Genomic DNA, 6,800 nt, shown 5'->3' with positions numbered 1-6,800 from the left:
ATCGAAGACAAAAATGTGTTACACAGAACTAACCGACATACCATTTACCTCCAAGTTCCCGATAGGCGAAGGACGACCACCGTCATCCGGGCACAGGTCCATGTCGCCTCCATGTACATCTAAGTAATTTAGCAATTTCAAAAATACATTTGTAAGCGAACGCATAGGAAAAATTGCACACATATTGTAAGTGGAAGTTACAGTAACATAAACTTATACCTTCGTGGGGCTCGTCCCAAAAGTTTGGCTCATTCACAACAGGAGCTGCAGTGGAAGTGGAGGTGCCACTGGACAGGGGCACCAAGGTAGATATGAAGTCCCTCAATCTGGCGAACTCCTTGGTGAGGTGCTGTATGATTTCAAGTTTCACGGTCAGCAACCTCATCTCGAAGAGGATGCGCTGGTCATACAACATGCCTTCCATGTCCTCCCTCGTCAAAGTCGGTCCACCACGCGTACCCTACACCCCAGATGTGGATGGGGCAATCACTGGAGTGGGTAATGCACCCGACTGCTGTCCCGAGACATCCTCTTCGTCTTTGCTGTCACTAGCACCGGTCTCCCTGGAGGGGTCGTGACCGCTTTCTCCACTATCATTAGGCATAGACCCATTGTCCCCGTTGCCCTCCAGTGTCTAATGGTCATCGCTCGCGGATGTCTCATTGTCCTCGACCCCTGCACCAGACTCGTCGTCATGTTCGTCACCCGCAGCGCTACCGTCATCTCCCACACTAGCTGGTGTCGCCTCATGGAACTGTGGTCCGACAACACTCCTAACGAGGTCGTCTAAAAATTAAATCGGACAGTCGGGGAACGACACCAAACTGGCGATATATGGCAGATCACGCTCGGCCTCCATGGGACGCAGTGTGGCGTGTACGTGCAGCTGTAGAAACAGGGAAGAACATGTAGTTAACATATAATGCATACTATTCCCAATAAAACAAAATAATGGAAAGGCAAATGAAAAATGTCCATGACCTGTACGTCCCTGAAGAACGCATCGTATGTACACTGTTGCGGTTGTTTGGTAGAGGTCCAGCACAGAAGCTAGGGAAAGCGTTCACCCACCTACTCACCGAAGCGTTCGTCGAGTTCAGGCATGGCCTCATATGCCCAAATCTGTCCGGACGATAACAAAAGAAATGTCGCATTAATATCCGTCCAAACACTGTGGAGACATGGTCTAATACTGACAAACAAAACACAGAAACGTAATGTTGTTCTTACCTACATGACGATAGAAAATCCGTGAATTGTGCAACTGACATCCTTCTCATTCTTCGTCTTTGCATCGCTCATTTTACGTGCCCAAGTACCCCGGAATCCTTTCAACAAATGCCTATACCCCACTTTGGCCCAGGGGTACGAAAAAAACAACTCCAGTTCGTCCAGGAGGGCAAGCGTATCCTCATCAATGCCGACATTTTTGTCCGGAGCAATGATTACTCCTTCACAATTAGAGTAAGCCTGAGCTTGTATCTATCTGCCCGGGGTGTCGACGCACAAAGAAAGGCCTTTTCCAACTGGACACATGAAATCTTCTCCAGCGATATGAAATATTTTTCCTTTAGCCTCCTCTTCTCCAATGCCTTTATGTACCGATCGCCCTCCGGAAACGACCCAGCATGCAGTCCAGTGACGATAGCATACTCTTGCAGTCCAAACCGGGTTAGGTGGCCCTGCACGTTGAACCACAACTCATGGGACTTATCGCAACAGATCCCTCGGCACACCAATGTGTGGATTAGTTGAGCGAAAAACTGGATCTCTGGAACGTCAGCGAGAAACCCAAGGCAGGAGTCGTGAAAGTCAACCCGAAGTCGATCGTTCAAGTTATCCATCACTGTTTTAATATACTTCAAGTTGCTCCGTTGCGAGATACGCGCGGGGCAACCGTACATTCTCGGGCATCCAAAATTGAAATTCCATAATATCTACAGATAAAATGATAACGATCATGCCATAATTTAACAGCAACTGAATATTACAAATTACAAGCGTACTTCCGCAGAACATACAACCACATGAATCAGAACAAGTAATACGAGAAACGTATAAGAACATATCATCTACCCAAACTTGCAGTAAATATTTATTATGGCGAATTGTGCTTGCAATCTTCAACAAAAAAAAATGTTAGCAAACATTTTTTGTAATGTGCGAAAATACGCGCGGCAATGAGATCTGAATGTTCGACAGACATATTGTTTCTCGACGCACGTGCAGTGTCGTCTGTGCCCATCGTCATGTGTCAAGACACTGTCACAGAAGCCTGTGTCGACAGATGACTGCACTCTGCCTTACAATGGCATACGTCATCTGTCAAGAATGCCTACAGCTAACTGTCGGGAACGATAGTTCATTTGTTGAGATTCAGCCAACTATCGAGAATAACAGCAGCCAAATGTCGGGAACGATAGTTTTCAACATAAATATGACATACGTATGCATGGTGCCCCAACCTACAAACTTGCTACATAACAGCGGAAAACCAGGCTCCCGAAAATTCACAAAATGCTTTAAAACTTAGATGTTACATATGCATGATGCCCTATATCAAAATGTAGAACATGCCCAAATCCGGTCATCTCAAAAATCACAATGAAGGTGAAAACGTGGATGTTAATTCTACAATGTCATTTGATAGTCAGCCATGCAAACAGGTACGAATGTAAACACATCGAAGCAACCAAGTAAAAAAGGACCGTCACAGTAGAAGGCAAGCAAACAAAACTAGTTTTCCCTTTATAACTATATCAAAAATACCAAATGATGCAACTGCGCACCTTGCAATCTAAGAGATATGCAAAGCAGCAAGTTGGTTTGTGAATTTCTTGTGCAAGATAAGTTCAATACATATTCGTACATCACAAAAACAAGAGAGAAGAAAGTGCTTTCACCTCGTCTAGTTGTAGCAGTTGCAAAGAGCTATGGACATATACGTCTATTTTCTTCCTCCATACTCCACAAAGTTTGGTTCTGCAACAATAGAAAGAAATGTTGCGCATAAAAAAGTATTGAAGAGGAGCATACATTGAAATTGCCACATTTCTTGAATACCAATCTCCAAATATTTTAATTATTAAGCATTATAAACTGAAAGTGTATATCGAGTATAACCAAAAGTAATATTAAAGCTAATTTCTAACGGTCAAATCCTTTTTCCAAATCAGCCCACAGAATATTGATTCCTATAAGTTACACTTAAAGAATTCATGATTTTGATAGAAACCACAGTGCTGAATGCTGACATGTGAAGCAAGGATATCAAGTTCACGACATATGTATCAAGAGATTGTTCATATTCATACATGAAGAATACTGAAATCAAGAAATTAGAAATTGACATCATAACCCAACTAATTGATGCTTAAGCAGTTATAAAGAGAAAATACACTAAATGCTTACGATTTCGCGTATATCCAATTCAATCTGGTATTCTCATGCAGTACTACTGCATTTGATTACCTAAATGAGTTTAATGAGGCAAAAGAACAACAAGTGGAAATGATGATATTCCATCATTAGCAGCTCCTTGAATGTTCAGGATTTTCATAACTAAGTTGTAAATCTCAACAATCTCAAAAGACGTGACCTTCTTTCAACAAACAATAAAAATGGTCCTCATTGAGAATAATGCATCTTTTCAGTTCCACTTTAAACCCTTCTTGGACTTATAAGTCTTAACTGGCAGAATTTGATCACTAGCCGCATGATGCAGCGTACTAGGAAGCTCTTTCTTGAGATAAACACTCAAATATTGACCACTGTCTAATGCTTCATTCATCTTAACAACAACATCCTTTGGCAAAAAACCAGATGACGAACAAATTACAAACAATGGAGTATATAGAGGATCATACAAGTTACGAACACATGCACAATCACATCTAGAAACACACACAAATAAATAAACACATTGAGAACAATGCATCTTTTCAATTTCAATTTTCATCTCCAACTCCAATCCACAAAAATCATACACCCATAAACAAACACATCTAAAAACACACACAAATAAACACTAAAATGAAAACCTAATAAATCAATTTCAAAAATGGCAAAGACAATAAATACAACCACAGAAATCAGATTTACTTACGTACGAGTAGTGCTCGGCAGTCGACGGCCGACTGAGAGGACCGACTTTTAGGGATTTAGGGACTTCGATGAGGGAGATGAGTTCGCCGACGGTGGTGGATTTGGTTACAGAGAGGACCGACTTTCAGGGATTTAGGGACTTTGTTTCGTCTTCCTTTCCTTCACGGCATTTTGGGTCAACGCCGGTGGTCGCTTTCGTCACACGACGAGTGACTTTTACAGATTTATGAATTTCGATTTCTCTTCCTTTCGTTCAGGGCACATGGGATTCACCGACGGTCGTCTATTTCACGAGAGAGATGGCTGAATTTTAGGAATTCAGTTTTCTCCTTTCCTTCACAGGATTTATCTTCTTCGAATGGGGGAGGGGGAATGGAGCTTGCATTTTCGTTGTTGCTCTGCATATTTTTCTTCAATAATTCAATTTCATCTGACAATCTTTCATAATTTTGTACAATTTGTTTGATTGGAGAAATCAAAATTTCATTAAGATATGTTGGGTATTTATATTTAGCTTTAAGGCCAAATATGTCTAAAATTGTCTACAATTGACATTCTTGCAATGTCAAAAAATAAGTGACATTTTTGTAAATACAAAGGGAAAAGTTGACTATTTTGATAATTTTCTCTTAAATTTTTTAGAGGGGTAAAAAAGTTGAAAAGTGACATTTTTGCAAAGATTATTAAAAGCAAAAATATTTGACATTTTGATAATTACTCCCTAGGACGATGAGCTATGCAAATTTTTTAATTTATTCTTTTTGGTAATTTTAATAATCATTCAAAAGAAATAATTGCTCGGATTCAAACGATCAGCATTTTGTTTGCCTCACTCTACATCCCTCCTTATAAATCCAAAGATATCTTATTTAGCTTAATCTAGAAACATCTTCAGAACTTGAAAATAAAAGTCAAATATTTTTGCTTTGTTCTAGATTTTATGTGATGTGATTGGTTGCGTAATGACGTGGGTCAAATATGTTGTTTCTAGAAAAAATTGAAAATAAAAAATTCTGTTCATTATTGCCATCTTTGACTTTGGTAATATGGTTTGGTTTTATACATATGATCTTCGGTGTTGAGGGTAGAAAAGAGACTTGTTTATCGAGTTTTGAAGCAAACATACTTTTCAAATTTCTAATCTTATTTTTAGAAGTAATTATAAACAATTTATATTATAAAGAAATAAAAATGAGAGATGAATTAATGAGATTATTTAGTCTTTATATATTTTGCTACAGGAACATAATCATAGGATGACAATGGATCGAGTCGAGCCAGCTCGACCCTTTAACCCACGAGCTCGGCTCAAGCTCATGAAAGACGATCCGAGCTCAGCTCCGTGGGATTGTCAAAAATGGCTCATGGGCACATGGCTCACGAGCCGCTTGTGGGGTCGATTGAGCCTCCTGCTTGGCTCGGGCTCGTCAAATGACGAACCCAAACCACCCACAAGTCGAGCGACTGAGCTGACGAGTCGGTTGGCCTGTTTTTGTTACCCTCTTTTTACAAGTCAAGACAAAACTCACGAATCGAATCAATCGAAATGGACCTAATCTGAACTAAAATGAATCGAGGGGTGCTTTTTAAGTTAAATACTCGAACGGATATCTGAATCGAGAACCAACAGGTCTGGTTCGACTCTCGGCTCTAGATCAAGAGTCGAATCTCCCTAATTTTTTTAATTTATTTATTTTAAATAAGTCAGATTATTTTTTTAAAATAAATTTGCTAACTAGTTAATTTAGTTCAAATTCAAAAATACAAATTTTCTATTTCTAATTTTCAGTCTAAACTCAATTTAATCAAATTGACCTAAGTTTTTACCCAAATTTGTAATTCTACCGTAATACTGTTTCTGCTGTTCTGAAGAAATCGAATTGAAATTCAACAACACCTCTCTTAATCTTTGTAAGCTCGTTACATTTCTCTTCCTGCAATTTTAACAATCAAATTTATAAAGAATTTAGCAAAAAAGACACAAAAATACATAAAATTGAACTATATTATTTTGTAAGTGTTAAGATTAAACATGTCATTACTTGAATTAATGTAATTTTGAAAATATTAAAAATCTTAATTATAGTATAGAACTCGGGAACCGAATCAAACCGAACTAAGTCGAATTTGAGCAATTATATAATTAAATTTGAACAAAACGGTTCTACTTATTAAATACATGAAAATTTTGAATCCGATCTATCCCTAACACCAACTTAAAGAAATTGGCGTGTGGAAAAATGTAATGAAAGGGTAAAATTAGATATCAGTTGCTTTTTCGGACATATATGACGGATTTAGAAGTAAAAATTGCCCATATTTTGATCATTAATTCACAGGGATAGAAAAAATACTTGTCCAACCTGACACCTGCGGGCCCTGTCCCAAATGGAGCAAGGATTACCAGCTTAATTGAGTAATCAGGTAGGGCATATGGCGGGATATTCTGCTCTAAGATGAGTCAGGGGTGGGTACAGATAACAAGGGCCTGCCTTGTTTATTTTTTTTAAAAGAATTCAATACTTTAAATGAAAAAATTTCATGAAATTTCATTAATTTTAAAAAAAGATGGCAATTAAGATTATGTAAGAAATATAATAAACAATAAAAACTTTAGTTTACTGAATATATTCGAATAATTTAATTTTTAAAAATAAATTAATTAATTAAAATTTTTAATAACGACATTATTATCT

This window comes from Olea europaea, chromosome 6 (genome assembly GCF_002742605.1).
Source record: "Olea europaea var. sylvestris chromosome 6, O_europaea_v1, whole genome shotgun sequence".
Classification (NCBI taxonomy): domain Eukaryota; kingdom Viridiplantae; phylum Streptophyta; class Magnoliopsida; order Lamiales; family Oleaceae; genus Olea; species Olea europaea.
The sequence above is the reverse complement of the archived record's forward strand: the minus strand, read 5'-3'. Positions refer to the sequence as shown.